The sequence below is a fragment of the Delphinapterus leucas genome, chromosome 11 (assembly GCF_059928025.1).
Source record: "Delphinapterus leucas isolate spDelLeu-1000000601 "Yukka" chromosome 11, BTC_Dleu_Yukka2, whole genome shotgun sequence".
NCBI classification, from domain to species: Eukaryota; Metazoa; Chordata; class Mammalia; order Artiodactyla; family Monodontidae; genus Delphinapterus; species Delphinapterus leucas.
Window position 1 is genome coordinate 97,599,551 of NC_143139.1, and position 17,486 is coordinate 97,617,036.

A 17,486-nucleotide genomic window follows, 5' to 3' on the forward strand; every position below is an offset into this window, starting at 1 on the left:
TTGTGGCTTTTGACTCTTCCAGTCCAGACACATAGGAGGTGCTCCGTGTGTGGAACCCACTGCTTTGGCTGACTGCTGTCCTGGAGATTTGGGAGACCAGTAGGTCATCTGGTCCAGAAGCCTCCTTGACCCGTTGACTCCAACCTGCGCTGGGCCAGGGGCTGTAAACTCACCGGGGGGCCTCCTCCCGACTCCTGGACTCCTGCCTGCCTCCCTCCTGGTCCTGGGTGTGAACTACCTACAGCCCTCCGAGCCGGGAGGAAACGGGGCTTCTGTCTGCGCCCCGTCTGCCTCAGAAAGGCGCGTGGCAGACCCAGTTCCAAGAGGGCCTCATCACCTTCCCCCTGCTGTTACTCCACTGTGGCAAAAGGGGTTTTGCAGATGTAATTAAGGTTATTCATCTGTTGATTAGTAAGATCAGGAGATAAGGAGACTATCTGGTGTTTCTAAGCCAATCACGGGAGGCCTTTGAAAGCAGAGACTTTTCTCCGCTGTCAGCAGAAAAGGAAGTCAAAGAGATGGCGGCCAAAGGAGGGATTTGACATCAGGGAGGCTGGCGCTGAGATGGAGGGGTCTCAGGGCAGGGAGGTGAGAGCAGCCCCCACCCAACACCCAGGAAGAGACCAGGGGCCTCAGTCCTGCAACCACAGGAATTGCATTCTCCCAGCACCCTGAAGGAGCCTGGAGTCTCCCCAGATCCTCCCCTAAGAGCCCCCGCTTGGCTGATGCCTTGATTTCCACCTCGTGAGACCCTAAGCAGAGAACTCGCGGAGCCCGCCCTGACTCTGCCCCACGGAACGGTGAGATAATACATGGGCGCGGTTTTAAGCTGCTAAATTAGTTACAAGCCACAGAGAAACCAATATACCCAGCAACCGCTTGTGCCAATTCCTTTATTTTTAGGGGGCGAAGGTCTTTACGGCCCATCCCTCCCCCTGCAGACCCCTGGGCTGGTCTTTGTACTATACAACCTGAATCAGCCACCCCTCTGCCTGCAGACCTTCCACGGCTGCACCTTCTCAGGGTGATGTCTGAGCCCCTGGTTTGGCATTCAAGCCCCCCTGTGTTCTGAACCCTGTTCCCCCACGTCCCCACGAGTGGCCCTGCCCGACGTGTGCTGTTCAGAGAGCAGCCTGGGTCTCTCATCAGGCACAAGTTATGGATCATCACGGTTCCCCGTACTCAAGTTCAGCACCTACATGTTCCCAAGTGTTTCCGTTTCTTTAAATACACCCCCAATAGCTGCTTGTGTGGATACTGGGGAGACGTCAGCCAATGTTCTACGCACAGTTGCAAATTCCACGTTTTAGAAAATTCAAAACGGGGAAGAAAAGACACCGCTCCCATCAGTCTGGAGAGGGTTGGCAGCAAGGGCCCTGCTACTTGCTTGGGACAGTTGATTAAGGCAACAGAAATCAATCCCAGGGAAACGGCAAAACGCGGAAGATCCCCCCCGCCCCATCCCTTTGCAGACCTGCCTGCCTCTGGACCCTAAGACTCAGAGCCCGCTGTGTGGACCAGGGTTCCTGGGAGCATGTCTGATGCAAAAGGGCAGCAGGAACTAGGAAGGCTTGGAGTAGAGGGGGTAGGGGGATGGGCACCCAATCACCCTTCCCAAGGCTGGAAAACAAGAAACCCCAGCGGACTCAGTGTGCCCTTGGCCTCCTGGAGCCTCAGTTTCCTCATCTGTACACTGTCACTGATAATAACCTCCACTCAGGTGGCACCAGGCTCTGGTCTCAGTCATAACAAGCCTATGGGGTAGGAGCCGGTATCCTATCTGTCACTGTAACAGTTTCGCAGGTGGTGATGCTCTGTGACCCCAGCGCCCGGGTTGCAGGGGGAGCTGGTGACTGAGAGAGCCCTGGCTTCACAGCCCGCGGGCTTGGGTCCTGGCTCCCTGCGTGCCAGCTGGTGGCCTTGGGCAGACCGGTTCACCTCTCGAAGACCGTTTCCTCATCTGAATTGGGATGGCGCCGGCCTCAGCCTCCTGGCTTAGAGAGGCGCAGCGCAAGGCTGATGGCAGAAGGCAGAGGAGTGCTTTTGGGGTGGAGTGAGACACCCCCACCCTTACTTCCGGGGCACTCAGCCCCGCTCCAAACCTTCGAGGCATCAGCTTATACGAACGGTGACAGCTCTATCCCCTGTGTCTATCCCGGGTGTGGATTCTGCCACAGCTGGCGGGCGGCTCTCATGGCCTCCCTGCGTCTCACCAGCCTCTCAAACCCAGCACATAGATGATGAGAATTAATATGGTGCAAATTGGTAGGTTGAGCCAAGCAGCCCGAGATGGAGGCCTAATTTCCACACAGCCCAGCCCTCCCCACGGGCAGCCGGGGAATAATAACAACAACGGTAATCAGGATAATTGGCGTAAGCAGAGCCTTTCAGTCACATGCCCTCCACACCCATGTACACCTTGAAAAGAATGCGGGGAGTCAGGGCAGGGATCTACCCTCATCTCAGAGCTGTAGGGTGGGGGCCCAGAGAGGTTGTGTAATGGACCTGAGGTCACACAGCTCGTGAGAGGCAGGAATCTGAGGACTCCAATGCGAGCGCTCTTTCTACTGCTCTGGAAGCCCCTTCTCAGAAGCCTCTGTCTAGGGGACTGGAGTGGGGGCTTTGCTCCAAAGATCAGTCATTTTAAATCCCCAAGGGCAGGGCAACCTAGACTACAGTAGGATTCGCAGCTTTGTAGCAATAAGGCCTTGGACAAGTTGCCTAACCTCTCTGGGATGAGGATCTACCTTTTCTCCCACTTACTGGGTGCTCTGTGGCCCCCAGTGTCACTTGGGTGGTCTCCTTGAATCCCCACCACCGTCCCAGGAGTTGCCTCTATTTATCCCTGTTGACAGATGACAAATAGGCCCAGAGAGGTTAAGTGACTTGCCCAGGGTCACACAGCCAGGAAGTGACAGAGCTAAGATTTGAACCTGGGTCTGTCCCTCCCCTGCCCCTGCTCCAGGCCCGTGCTCTTGACCTTGATGCAAGGAGGAACAGAGTTGAGGGCCCTGGAATGGGAGCATGTCCTGGCTGTGCTTCCCCATTTCTCAGTTTCCCCAGCTGCTCCATTCTCACTGCCGGTCAGGCCCCTCTGGCTCAGAGAGTGTGAGGCCCTGGCAGACTCAGCCCAGCGCTGGCTTCTTGCAGGTTTAGCCCAGCCGTAGGGAGGCAGGTTGTATGGGGTTTGACAGATCAGGCTCCCGTGGCTAGGGTCCAAATTCCAAGCTTCTTTGATTTTGCTGAGCAGCCTCTCCCGATGTTGTAAATGGTTTGGCTTGGTCTCACAGAGCGACCTTTGTTATTGCAAAATCTCATGTTTCCACAGAACCCAGGGAAAAAGGAGCCTTTGGTGGTGGGTTCCGGCATCTGTCTGAATTCTATTCTGGTGAGGTTCCCAGCTGTGGGGAAGCCAGCCCCAGCCTGGGCCGCAGGGTGGAGTCCGTGGCCTTGGCCAGGTAGCCCCCGCCTGTCTGGCTGCCTGCCAGCTACAGCCTGTTCACCGGTCAACATCTGTGATGAATCAGAACCTCCAAAGGGCTACTCAGGGGCCTGACGGGAAGCGGCTGGAATAAGAATGAGGTGGGGGTGCCTTCGGCCCTGTCTGAGGTCTCCTCTGTCTGACCGGGGCCAGCCAAGCCCTGGTTCCATTGGAAGAGGGGAGAGGGAAAGGAAATTCCAGCTTTCAGAGCCTGGATTCAGGTACCTCGTGCCAGGCCTGGGGCTTTGCAAACATTTTCTCCTGAGCCCCACTGGCCCCCCAAAAGCAAGGCACTATTATTTTTGCCCTATTTCAGTTGAAGATAGGGAGGACCAGAGAGGTTAAGTACCTTGCCCAGGGTCACACAGTGGGTAAGTTGAAGCTGCTGCCTGCCCTATGTTAGATTTCCAAGTTCAGAACCCTTTATACCATTTACATCACTTTCTTTCTTTCTTTTTTTTTTTTTGTGGTACGCGGGCCTCTCATTGCCGTGGCCTCTCCCGTTGCGGAGCACAGGCTCCGGACGCGCAGGCTCAGCGGCCATGGCTCACGGGCCCAGCCGCTCCGCGGCACGTGGGATCTTCCCGGACCGGGGCAGGAACCTGCGTCCCCTGCATCGGCAGGCGGACTCTCAACCACTGCGCCACCAGGGAAGCCCTACATCACTTTCTTGATCAGAGAAAATGTGGCCCCACTTTGGTGTCCAGGAGATGATTTTGTCTCAGCCCTCCCCATCTGAGGCCCAGACCACGTGAGGGGCCAGGCCCTCTGCAGTCAGTTCTCCTCACATATTGCTCTAAGGCCTCCCCAGAGCACCATGCCTGGTACTGGAGCCTAGCCGAAGAGAGGATGGGCTGCTTTCTGCCCCCAGGGCATCATGGGAATATCCTGGCATACCACCTGCAGTGAGAGAACCCCAGAGTCATGGCCTGCTGGAGCAACCTTCCAAGATCAGCAGCATGAGCCCTAATTGCACATGAGGCAACTGAGGTTCAGAGAGGTCCAGTGATTGGGCCAAGGTCACCTCGCACATTAAGCCTTCTCGCCACCTTAATGTCCTATTTTAATGTGAAAATTACAAAATAAGCCCCAGCTTCGGGGTCAGACTCTTGGGTCTGCCTCGCATCAGGAGAAGTCACTTTCCCTCTCTGAGCCTCGATTTCCTCATCTTTGAAATGGGGGCAACAGTTCCTACCTTTCAGGGGCCCTGTGATACGTGGTCGGTTGAGGCCATATTAGTAAGTGCCTTAGCACCAAGCCTGGCACACAGTAGGACCTCTACTTGGCTATCCCCACCACTACCCCGCTAGTAGCTAGTGCCTATAGTCTGGTATTTACTGGTCATAATAACAGTTACTAGGTCTTAACCACCTACTATGTGTGACTCACTACACTGGGCACTTTGCATATTCAGCATCGTGGAAATAACCACAACCAACGTCTTTGAGCCTCGTGTTGGGCAGTGTTCTATACATCTGACAAGCATCATACGGGCTAACGTGATGTGGGCTGCAGCCACGCCCATCTCACAGACAAAGAAGCTGAGGTTGGAAGTAACTTACCTGAGACTCCTAAAACCCAGGTCTGCCTGACCCCCGAGCCCAGCTCTCAAACCTGGGCCAGAACCTCTGTCTGAAAAGCTGAGGTCTTGTCCTCCACCCAAAAGGGGACACCCGAGCTGGCTTGGGGAGGAAGGAGGAAGCAGGGTCATCACCAAACCCAGTGGGGAGTGTGTGGGGCTGGATGTAGGTGGGCAACAGCTGCAGGTTGCAGGCTGCTGGGCACCACCCCAGAGGGAGAGTCCACGGGGCTGATGGTCCACAAATGCCCTTGGCCAAGGCCCCGCCCTGGTGGCATTCAGAGCAGGATGGGGTCGGTGCTGTGGACGCAGGGACCAATCTGTGTGGGCACTCTGCCCTTGACCATGCAGGCTCACACCTTTACCAGTCACCAGGTGTCTTGGCTTCGTCGGGCAGAGCCCCCCGAACCCTCCACCAGCAGCCCCTGAGCCGCTCCTCCCAGTATTCACCGGAGCTGCCGGTTCAAGCCTCACTGTCTCCTGCCTGGACGCGTGCAGTAGCCAGCAGTCTCCCTGACTCTATTCTCCCACCCAGTGGGCCATCCTCCAGTGGGAGCCAAAGGGATCCGCGTGGAACCCAAATCTGACAGCATTGCTCTCCTGTTCAAAGCCCTTCTACGGCTCCCTACTTGCCTCCAGATAAAGTCTGCATTCCACCTGCCACTGAGCTCCATCTCCTGCCACAAGGGCACCCTAGGCTTGCTCTGCCTCCCTACTTTCCTGATCAGACCGTGCTCTCAGGTCAGCAGACCCCAGCTCTCTCTGTTTTCTCTTCCTGGACTGCCTGTCTTACTTCTTTTCATCTTTGAGGACCCAGGTCATTTGTCTCCTCCTCTTGGAAGCCTTCTCTGAGCCAAGCTGGATCTCTGCTTCCTCTGGGCTTCTCCACGCATCACAGTCCTGGCCACACTGAGTGACACTGTCTGTGCTTCTGTCACCACCAGGAGCTCCCTTAGGGCTGGCCCGGGTCTGATCCAGCTCCGTGTTGCCGACACTGTCCACCACAGGGCCCAGCCCGGAGCCGGCCTCGGTGTGAGAAGTTGCATAAGTGGTTCTAACAGGCTCAGCGCAGGAGGCCAAGAGCGACTGACGTCTCTCTCCGCTCCTGCCAGGACAGCCAGTGCCCAGTCTGGCCGCCTCGGCAACTTGGCACCGATATTTTATTAATAAGCACATTTGGCACTTCCCTTGCACCTTTCCTTCTCAGCTCTCTGAGCACCTCCCCACCTTTAATTAATTCTCCCCACACCCCACATAAGCTGCTCTTCTCACTGCACATAATGATGTGTGAAGTCCTTTCCTTAAAGGTGCCTGGGATTCATTGCACAGTGTAATTAGAATCCTCTCTTCCGCATCTCCTGGGCCCTTCCCACTTCTACTCCTCCCTCCCCTGGGCCAGCAGGTGGTCTCAGAACCTTTGGGATGGAGTGTTAATTTATTATTGTTATTATAAAGCCGTGCACGAGCTTGCTGTCTTAACAGCTTAGTTTTGTCATCAGAAAAAATAACAAGATAATTTTTGAAGAGGCGAGAGGCAAGCGGAGGGGCAGGGGGTGGAGTGGAGTAGCACCGCAGCCTGGTTTGTGCAAAGCTAGCTGGGGGGACTGGTGTTGCCGAGGGCCCTGGGAAATCACGGTTTCAGGCAACTCCCCTTCCTCCAGGAAGGCTCCCCTGATTACTCCACTCACATTGGGTTTTTCTGCTTCCCTCTGGCCTTTAGGGCAGAGACCCTTGTTCTGATAGGTGATTGCTCTGTGTGGGCTTGCCCCTCCCAATGACACTGAGAGTCCTCGGGTAGGATTCAAGTTTCCGTGTCTTTGCATCCTGGGAAACGAGCAGAGGACTGGGCATTCGGTGACCAGTACTTGTGATGCATTGAGGAATGTGGGAATGAGTGAAAAGATGGTGGGTGGGTGGATGGATGAATGGATAGATCAATAGATGGGTAGATAATGGGTAGGTGGGTGGGTAGATGGATAGATAATGGATGGATGGATGGATGGATGAGTGGGTAGGTGGGCGGGTGGGTGGATGGATGAGTGGGTAGGTGAGTGGATGGATGGATGGATGGATGGATGGATGGATGGACGAATGGGTAGGTGGGTGGATGATGGGTGAGCGGGTTCATGGAAAGATGAATATGCAAGAAGATGGTTGGCTAGATGGAGAGCTTCACAGAGAGATGAATGAAAGGAGGGCTTGATGGATAGATGGACAAGTGAATGATGGGTGGATGGGTGATAGATATGTGGCTAGATGGGTTAACAGGTGAATGAAGGGCGGGTGAGTCTTTGGACAGACAATAACAACAATAATAATATTCTACCCAGAGCTAATATTTTTTGAGGTTCCAGGAACTGTTCCAAGTATTTGTTCCAGGTATATTCATTAGCTCATTTAATGCTTGTAACTATCCTAGAGGGGAATGTCTGCTGGATTGTGAGATGAGGGATGCTTGAATGGGTGTTTTGGTGGGTAGACGGGCAGGCAGGTGCCCGGCTGGTGTGTGTTTGTGATGAGAGGTTGGCAGGAGCTCGGTCAAGCAGATGGGATGCCGGGCAGGCTGGGAGGTGAGGTGGAGGGAGCAGTGGACGAGAGGTCAAAGCGATGGGCAACAGCCTGGATATTTTCTCTCTGTTTTCACCCCAGGGAAGGGCGTGCCATTCCCTAGACACCCACCTCAGGAGCCTGGCGTCAACCTTGGCCACTGTCTCACCCTCCATCTCACCAACCCTCGGAGCTCCAACTGTCTACACCCACGACAACTGTGGCTGGATTTGGCCCCCAGCCCCCCTTAGCCGTCCTGGGCCCTCCTGTGTCCCCTCCACATGGCAGCCAAGGGGATCTCACTAAAACACAGTCCCAAATCCTCCTCTGACCCCGAACGCCCATGGGCCCCCAGCCTTCTTGGTGTGCCCAGCTTTCCATAGCCAGTGCCTGTGGACACACTAAAGGGCCCTGGTTTCCTCCCATGACAGGTGCCTTCAGGCTCCTGGGTCATTGTTTATGCAGAGCCCCTTCTGGAAAGCCAGTCGCCCCCATCCACTGGAGGCCCAGTGAAATCTCTTTTTCCCTGGGGTTCCCATCACTGCCCACCATCTTCAAGTCACCACAGCGGTTTCCAGCTGGGCTCTGGGGTCCCTGCAGGAAGCGACCCCTGGCTTCCCCGTGGCCGGCCTTCTCATGTGTAAAACAAGGATCTCAGCAAGACTTCTCGCCTGGGTGGTTGTCACCAGCATTGATGAGGCGGCCACGCTCACTATGGCACCTGACCATGGAGTGCTTGCGAATGGCTGCTATGATCATTATTAATAAAGTGTCTGCCTCCCCCCACCTGCCAGTATATTTCTCAAAAATAAGACTGGGCCTGGTGCACAGACTAGTCAGTTCATTCAACAAGTATTGACGGAGCCTTTCTTGTGTGCCAGGCACTGTCCTGGGTGCTGGGATACACCAGTGACTCCAGGCGTCCCGGGGGTCAGGGCCGTGGCACCTACAGGAGGATGGTGATCCGTGGTCGAATCACTAAACGACAGCGACCAAGACCAGCGAAAGGGTCTCACGGCCGGGTTCACACCAGCTGCTCACCCTGGTCGGTTCTTGGAACCAGGAACAGGCCTCGCCTTCCAGAGCAGGGCAGGCCCTCTGTCAGTGTGTCTGAATCTGAGTCACTTCTGTCTCGCGGACAACAGGGTGACCTTGCTTGTGGGTCCCGAGGAGCTAAGAATAGCCTGGGAAGCCGAGCGTGCTGCCGCCCTCCCTCCCCTGCGTGTGTGCGAGGTGGCAGAGGGGGGTACATGTCCTGCCCCACCGCGGCGTGGCCAGCTGCTGCTGGCATCTTTGGGGCCTGGCTGAGCCTTGCCAGCTGTTTGGGAGGAGAGGAGCCAGAGGGAGGGAGGGTTTCCATCAACCAAAGTGCTGAGCCAGCCCTTGGCTGCGGTCCTGGAGGTCCTGCCTGGAGCAGGGGAAGGTCCCGGATCCGCCACTTACTAGTGGGAGAACTTCAGCCAGCCGCCTGTCCTCTGGTCTCTGTTTTCCAGGTGAGGAAACTCACATGCCTTTCTTCAGGGTGTGGAGCTGGCTTGGGGCCCCCCACCCGATCCTGGCCCCCGCCAGTGGACTTGGAGGGCAGAGACCCTCGCCCCAGACCTCTGCCCGCCACCGTCTAGCTTTGCCGAGAGGGCGCCCCGTGTGGCCGCCCCTGCGTCCGTGTGAACAGGCAGGAGCGTCCAGGAGCTCAGAGCGTTGCTCTGGAGCCTGATAGCCTGGAGCAAACCCCAGACAAACCACACACAGACTATGTGACCTCAGACCAGTCACTTGACCTCTCCCAGCCCATTTCCCCCACTATGAAATGGGGGTTATGGCCCATCTCAGGGGCATAGTGCTGTGGCGGGAGATATGCACGCAAAAATGACACATAGTAGGTGCTTCTGGAGCACATAGTAGGTGCTTGGTGTTGGTGCCATGCTTCCTGGTGGGAAGTGCTGGGTGTGGTGACTGGCACAGGGAATGACCTTTTAGGCCAATGTGGGGAGGAGAGGAAATGGAAGTGCTCTTTGTGACTCTGAGGGAGAGGCCTGGGACCGGCAGGGAGACCGTTTGAGCAGATTTGGGTGGAGAAATAGCCCCAACTATCAGAGATGAGAGAGACAGAATGGGCTGTCCCCTCAGATAGAGAACTCCCCATTCCTAGGGACAATCAAGAATAATCTGGTCCCCTGCTTCCTGGGGAGATTGCAACAGCGATTCACACATACGTGGATCGGTATCTACCCCGGGGTTTCGTGACGCTGGAGTTTATCTGTATCTGGGTCCGGTAGAGACAGACTGTGTAGCTCCGGGAGGGGAAGGTGTGGCTGCCCTGCAGCCTCAGCGGTAGCTCTCTGGCCCATCCACCTCCCGGCCCTGGGGCTGCACAGTCCTGAGCTGCTGGCAAACGCACGGACGGTTTCCCCCTCCTGTGGACCAGCTGCAGGAGAGCGCACAGCTCTCTGCCCACCCCCACGGGGTCCTTGCCCTGCAGGTCGCTGTGCTTTCCCAAGGCAGCCAACCTGTGTGCTCCTCCAGCCTTCTGACAATCTCCCTACCCAGCGCCCTCGGGGGTATTTTACACAATCAATGTAATGAGGGCCAGTTTCTGCATTTAGGTCTCAGCTTAAAACCCTCCCACCGTGGCCTGGAATAAGAATTCATTCATTCAACAGGGTTTAGTGGTAAATACTACAGATCAGGAATTGCTCCACCTGGAGAGAAGTTGGCAGGGAGGGATTGATTCTTGGTTATATTTATAACCTTGCCACTTCTTCTTCCTCCCTCTCTTGCCCATCTGTGGACCGCCAAGTACCAAATCTCTGGGCCTAAATCTCTCCTGAGTGCAAAACCACATCACCAGGTCCTCAGGCCCCCGGGTCTGCAGGGAAGTCTGTGGTGGAGCTCTGCGTCCTCCTGCCCCGAGCCCGCCCCCTTCCACTGCACCCGCTGCACCCTGCCCTCCAATTAGATGCCTCTCCCCGGTTCTCCCAGGCTCTGTGGGCCCCACCTCCTAAGCATTGCTGGAGTCTGTCCACTTCCATCCACCACCACCGCACCGTCACTCTCACCTGGATAACTGACAATCGCAGCAGTTGTCTGGGGTCATCCTCTCCCCTCTCCCCCTGCCACCAAGTGCAGGGTCCGTCCAGCACCAGCAGTGGACAAATAAGGCTGAAGTTCTAACCGACATGTCAGTGAGGTATCAGTGGTGCAGCTTCCCCGGACGCAGAAAGTGAGCAGGGACCCTTCCCCGAACCTCAGGCTCCCCAGCCATAACAGGACAGAGAGAGGCTGGAGGGACTTACTGTCCTACTGTGAGTCCCCGAGGGGAGGGGGCTGCTGCCTCCTTCACCTCCAGCCCGGCGGGGGCCGGTTGGAGAGTCTGTCCTGTGTTGCTGGAGCCGGGGTGCCCGGGGATCCCCTCCAGGAGAGGCCAGGAGAGACAGCAGGGATGGACATGGAGGCGCCCCCACGGTTGTCCCTGCGAAGGTGCCTACCTGAGTCCTGTGGACCAGGCATGGCGCCCAGAGCCCACCTGGGAGAACAAGGGACCCCAACAGTGAGTCTTCCAGGGGCGGATGTCAGAGCATCAGGGGCCAGGGGTGGGGATCCGCATTTGAGAAGCCACCACGATGGAGGCGACGGAGGCTGGGGGATGTAAGACAGGCGGCAGCTGGGCTGGGGTTTGCGTTAGGAGCCCAGGGGGCTGCGGTTCTGCTGACTTACTTCCTCGCTCCGGGGAGAAACACAGCAGGGTCCTGCCTCTGTCCGGGGCTCGCAATCCCTCTCTCCCTCCACAGGCTGAGCGGCCCTGGTCCCTGGCCCAGACCATGGAGCCCTGTGGCCAGGCCAGTGGCACTCGCTGCTTTGCCCATCGGAGTGGGATGTGCGGGGCCCTGGGCCTTCTGCCTGGGCCTGGGTCTTAGGGACCTGGAGATGCCTGTGTTGACATGGAGACTCATGAGCTGGCCGTGGAGATTTCCAGACCGTGGGCAGGGCCAGGGCAGGGTCCATTTCCAGCCCAGAGTCTGGCCCCAGGTGTCTAAGGCAGGGGATTGAGGCAGGGGGTGGGCGGGGGGAGATTTGAGCTTCATGAAGGACACGTTGCTGGCAGCTCAATCCCTGTTCGTGGAGACCAGGTGGTCCCCCACCTCCACTCCCTCTGCCTCCCAACAGGTGTGTGGCAGGTGCTTTGTGGGTGGATGTCCGTCTGTCCCTCTGAGAACTCACCAGGGCCAATCAGTGATAGCCATGGGACTCACACCCTCCAGGGCCCCACGGCACCCAGAGCAAAGCCCCCTCACAGCACCCTTCCCTGCAGGGCACTGGTCCTAGGACCCATACAGAAACTCGGCTCACTTCTGTCAAATCCTTTCTGAAATATCAGCTCTTCAATAAGGCCTCAGGGGGTCTCACTGCCGGTCCCCCATTAAGATTCCTTTTCTCAGTTCGGTTTCTGTTTCTCCCGCTACGGGCAGAGCGCCTCCTGATCATCTGGACGCTTTGGTCCTTTGTTCTGCTGTTACAAATGCCCTTCGATCTGGAAATTCCACCACCCAAGGGCTGGACTCTGTATCTGCTGTGCCCCTGGGGCCTGGCACACAGTAGGCCCTCAGCAAAAATTTGCCAAATGAACGAACCAACCAGGATTCTGCAGAAACACCGGGCAGAATGTGGGCAGGGATCTGGGCACGCTGCTCTCAACTGTGCAAGTGTTTTTAAAATATTTTTGTTTCATTTATCAGAAATCAAGGCGGAGTCAAGCGCGGTAATACATCTAAACTGGTTGATTAAACTATAAGGAAGAAAATGGCACTTCGTAGCAGTTAGACAGAAGCTACCGGAAGATTTAGAAATACTGTGATCCCCTGAGCGGTTTTTGCAAATGGGGTTTCTACTCATAGTGAGGCCTTCGTCGTCTTTATTTCATTATTTCTGGGGGTTTTCTTCACTGCTCTTCCCCAGGGTTTCATGATATTGTTATATAAAGTGATTTCAATAATGAAAATCATGCACTGTTTGCTCTTGCCATTTTGGGAGCCAGGAGTGCTGTGCAGAGAGGGCTGGCCTGGGGGCCTTGATGTGACAGGACTGGGATTCAAATGTTGAGGCTTTTCTTGCCACCTGACAGGGAGAACCAGGTCGGGTCAGAGGCTGAGTCCTGGGCCAGGGGCACGCGAGGTAACCAACTCGCCCCCGAGGGCTCCTTCCCCCCACCCTTCTCACCAATTCTTCCTCCGCTCCAGCAAGCCCACTCCTGCCTCAGGGCCTTTGCACTGGCTGGTCCTGCTTCCCAGATAGTTCTGCTGTCCCCAGATATGCCCGGAGCTGGCGTTCTCCTTCCTGCCTGCCTTGGCTGAAATGTCATTTTCAAGAAGAGCCTTCTCTAAAGCGCCCCTCACCTCCTGAAGCTTCCCACCTGCCTTCTCAGCTTTTTTTCCCTGAGACATTTATTGCTGTCTGCTATATTATACATGCACTTGCTTATTTGTGAAGGGCAAACAGACTCAAGAGTTCTTTACGTGGGTGGGGGTCAGGTCTGGGGGCTGAGGGAAAGAGAGGGGCGCAGACCACCCCAGCTTTCTGGTTTGAGGAGCGGGGTAGGAGGGGATGGATGGGGAACCAAGGCCACACTTCCATGACCAGCTGCTGGTTCCCCATGCACACTGGTGCCTGCGGAGCTCCCATCGGGCCCCTCCTCCAGCTGGCCTGTCCCCAGGGCCCACGTGGCACGCAGCCTGGCCTCCTTGAGCCTGTGGCTGGCCCGAATTACCAGCAGCAACCCTTTGGGTGCCCTTGGATTGCTGTTATGGGTTGAACTGTGTCCCCCACCCAAATTTACATGTTGAAGTCCTAACCTCCAGCACCTTACGATGTGGCCCTTCATTAGGAAATAGGATTGTTGCAGATATAATTAAGATGAGGTCATAGTGGAGTCGGGTGAGCCCTGGTCCAACATGATTGGTGTCCTTATAAAAAGGGGACATTTGGACACAGACACGTACACAGGGAGAAGGCCATGTAAAGATGGGGGCAGAGACGGGGGTGATGGGTCTACAAGCCAGTGAACGTTAAAGGTGGCCAGAAACCCCCAGAACATGGGGTAGGGGCCTGGCACAAATCTCCCCTCAGAGCCTCAGAAGGAACCAGACACCTTGATCTCAGATCCTGGCCTCCAGATTGTGAACGCATACATGTCTGTTGTTTTGAGCCCCCCAGTCCGCGGTGCTTTGTCACAGCAGCCCCAGGACACTAATGCCGTTGCCAAGCTCGAACTGGCCAGCCCCCGGCCCTCACCCGGCAGCTCCACTTGCAGCCCCACCGAGTCTGGAACTGTCTGTCTGGGAGGGACACCCTCGCTCATCAAACAAAGAGGCAGCTCTCCAGTCCCTGGTTCCTAGTTTGAAAAATTAGGATAATAATACCCACCTCCCACGGCTGTCACAAGCCTTCAATTAAATACAGTGGCAACGCACCTGGTTCGTGGTAAGGCTTGGTAATTGGTGGCGGCAGTGCTGTGGTCATGTTTATTATTGTTGTTATTAAGAGTATGATTGTAATTAGCTGTCAGTTGGCAGGTCTGAGCTGGCTGTCGTGGAGATCAGAAAGCCTCGTGGTGGGGCCTCTGCTCACCGCTGTGTGCAGGAGAGGAGACGGCCTGTAGGAGAGGGCCAGATGTGCGCACCGTGATTCATTCACAGTCACTGTTGCCACCTCTGTGCCTGGACGCCTCTGCCCCCAAGGAGGGAGGTGCACCAATTGTGATCGCAATGCAGCATGATCTGGGCTCTGATGACAGGACCCTGATGGGCTGCGGCGGCCCAGAGGGCACCAGATCCAGCCTATCCGGATAGGGTGATGGATGCAGGGAAGGCTTCACAGAGTAGGTGACTTTTGAAAAGGGCATAAAAGGAAGGGACTCTGGGCATCCAGGTTCCCAGCTCCCACACCGATGCACGGTGTGACCTTGGGTTGGTCCTTGACCTTCTCTGGGCCTCTGCCTCCCTGCATGAAAAACACAGGCCACCAAGGGCCTGTCCCCCAGAAGAGCTTGGAGTAGTCACCCTGCTAAGTATATCCAGTACCCAGGCCCCATCCTCAAAGCCAACCAAGGTAAGGACCCAGATGTCCCATGAGGCACTTGAGCGGGGCAGGTTTGTGGCCGACATTTCGGCCAGTTCTGAGACCTGCATGCCTGAGGATAAGAAAAGAAACTCTGGACAAACATCTAAAACCTTTCATGACTCCCTGCCCTGCTGTTCCAGTCGAGGAGAAAACAAATAGCCAAAGCAATCTCTCTGAAGACCCACACCCAGCCGGGCCGAGCCTGGACCATCCAGTAGCTTCCCGGTTCTTTTATTCAGTTTCAGCTCTGCGGCTGGCCACCTGCCTGTCCTTTTTGAGCGCCGAAATAGAGCGATAAATGGGGACGCTGGAGCTGGACAGATGTCACCATTTCGGCGAGTCGCCCCTCGCCTGCCACCTGGGATTTTGTTCTCCCCATTGGAAGACCATATCCCAGCAACGTGGAATCTTTCTCTGCTGGCAGATTTAAGGCATCTTGTAAACAGGAGCCAGAGAAGGAGAAAGAAACGCCCATTTGCTGAACACATGTTCTGCTCGGAGAGCTGCCTTGTGCGCTGTGAGTGTGGTTTCTCCTCTCCCCTGTTCCTATTTTACAGATGTGAACTACGGTGCCAGGAGCTTAGAGATGAGAGAGCCCACCCGGGAGGGCAGCAGGAAGTGAAATCAAGGCTCTGATTGTCAAGTTTGCTGTGGACCAAGACCCAGGGTAAGATTTCAGGGCTGAGCAGCTTTGGGAGGACGGCCAGATTGGTGGGGGCTAAAGGGTGCATGATAAGGAGAAAAACTGCACCGAGCTTCTGCTAAAAATGGCAAGGAATACTTTATTCAAGGCTACTGCGATAGGGGCAAGAGATTGAACTCAGTTTCCGAATACAGCAAGGACAGCTGGGGATGCACAGCCAAGGAGCAGAGTGAGGGGGTCAGCGGGTGGAAAATTACTAAGAGAGACTTGATTAGATTTCCCGGGTAGGGGAATTCTTGCTAAATTGGCCCAAAAGGATTCTGGCTAAAGGGTGAAGGACTTCGACACCAAGGGTCGGGAGAATGAAGATATGGGGGAGGGCATCCTTGATAACCTGGCTTGTCAGGATTCTTGGCTGAAACTGGACTTGGCAGGTCAAGGACAAGGAGAAAAGGGCTCGGGAAGCCTGATGGAAGTTTGGTCCAGGAGGGAGTCTGTCAGGTGGAGGGGAGACCCTTAGGAGAAAGAGGTCGAGTGCCATAGTGTGAATATCCAGCTCTCTCTGGGGACTGGGCAGGGCTCGGAGATGTCCCGGGATGTGGCGCTGGGAAGTCCAATGTCTGGGACCAGGAAGAAGGCGACTGGGGCTGTGCTTTGACCCCCTGACTCAGTTTCTCCATCTGTTAGGTGGGGCCCCTGGTGCTGACTGAGAACACACAGGAGCAGCGACTGCACGTACAAGGGGTTTGACAGTTATGAACCCTCCTCCGATCCGCTGCCCCGGAGCCTGGGGGTTTGTAAACTGAGCTGCCACATATAGGCCCACTGCATCCAATGTAATTTGGGGAGAAAATTCCAACTGGGACAAAGACACATGTTCTCTGCTACTGCAGCTCCCGGCCCTGCGGGGCCGTCTTGTTAGGCTGTTCACAGCTGGCAGCAGGCTGGGACCACAAGTGGCGAGGAATTCAGAGCTGGGGCCAGCGGGGCCTTTCATTCCAAGAGGATGCGTCCTCTCTGGGTATTTCTGGGTGGTGTAGCAAAGAGCTGAGCCACTGGCACCGCTGGGGACAGGCAAAAACACATGGGGGCCAGATTGCTGCCGAGGAATCCCACGAACCTCCGTCGTGACTCAGTTCCGGGACAGCTGAGCGCTTCGGAACTAGCTTGAGTCCCGCCAGCAGACGCGCAGAGGTTAGCTCCACGCGGCCATTGCATGGAGGTTGGCGGGGCCCAAACCAGAGGGGAGAAGCGCCTGGTTCTTGGCTGCATGTCCCCGTTGCTGGGACGTGCGGCTGGCTCGCCGCCCTCTTGCAGAGTGAGTGCATTCCCCCAGGGCAGCGACCGTGCCTGCGTCACCCTCAGGTCCGTCCAGCAATCCCCGAGCAGCTGCAGTGTGCCGGGCAGGGGTGGGGCACCGCGGTGCCGAGATACATAGGTCTCGAGTTCTGTCTCCTCAAGCTCCTTCCAGGACTGGGCCCCCGGCTGGAACAGACAACCTGATATAAAGCAACTCACCGTGTCCCAGCCCCTGAAGGCGGCTTGTGGGGAGTCCAGAACTCTCCCTGACCATTTTACGAAGCTGTTGTAGCACGTGGAAAGCTGACGGACTCGGGGATGAGCCAGGCCTTGGCCCAAGTCCTTCTCAGCCCCCGGCTGGCTGTGTGACCATGGACAAGTGACAGTCTCTCCAGCCACGGTTTCCCGTCGGAGGCGGAAGTCTTGGCGTCGGGGGACTGTTTTTATAGGAGTTACCAGGGTAGTGATCCATAAATTCTAGAATTATGATGAATCACCAGTGTCACGGGCTGAATCGTGTCCCCTCCCAAATCCATATGTTGAAGTACCACAGCAGGTGTCTATTTGGAGAGAAGGCCTTTGAAGAGGGGATTAAGTTTATGCGAGGTCATTAGGGTGGCCCCAATCCAGTAGGACTGCTGTCCTTATTAGGAGAGGAGATGAGGACGTAGACACGCACAGGGGGACGAGCACACGAGGACACGGGGAGAGAAAGAAGCTCAGAAGAAACCAATCTGCAGAAACCTCGAGCTTGAACTTCAGGCCTCCAGGATTGTGGGAAAATAAATGTCTGTTGCTTAGGCCGCCCGGTCGACAGGGGCCCC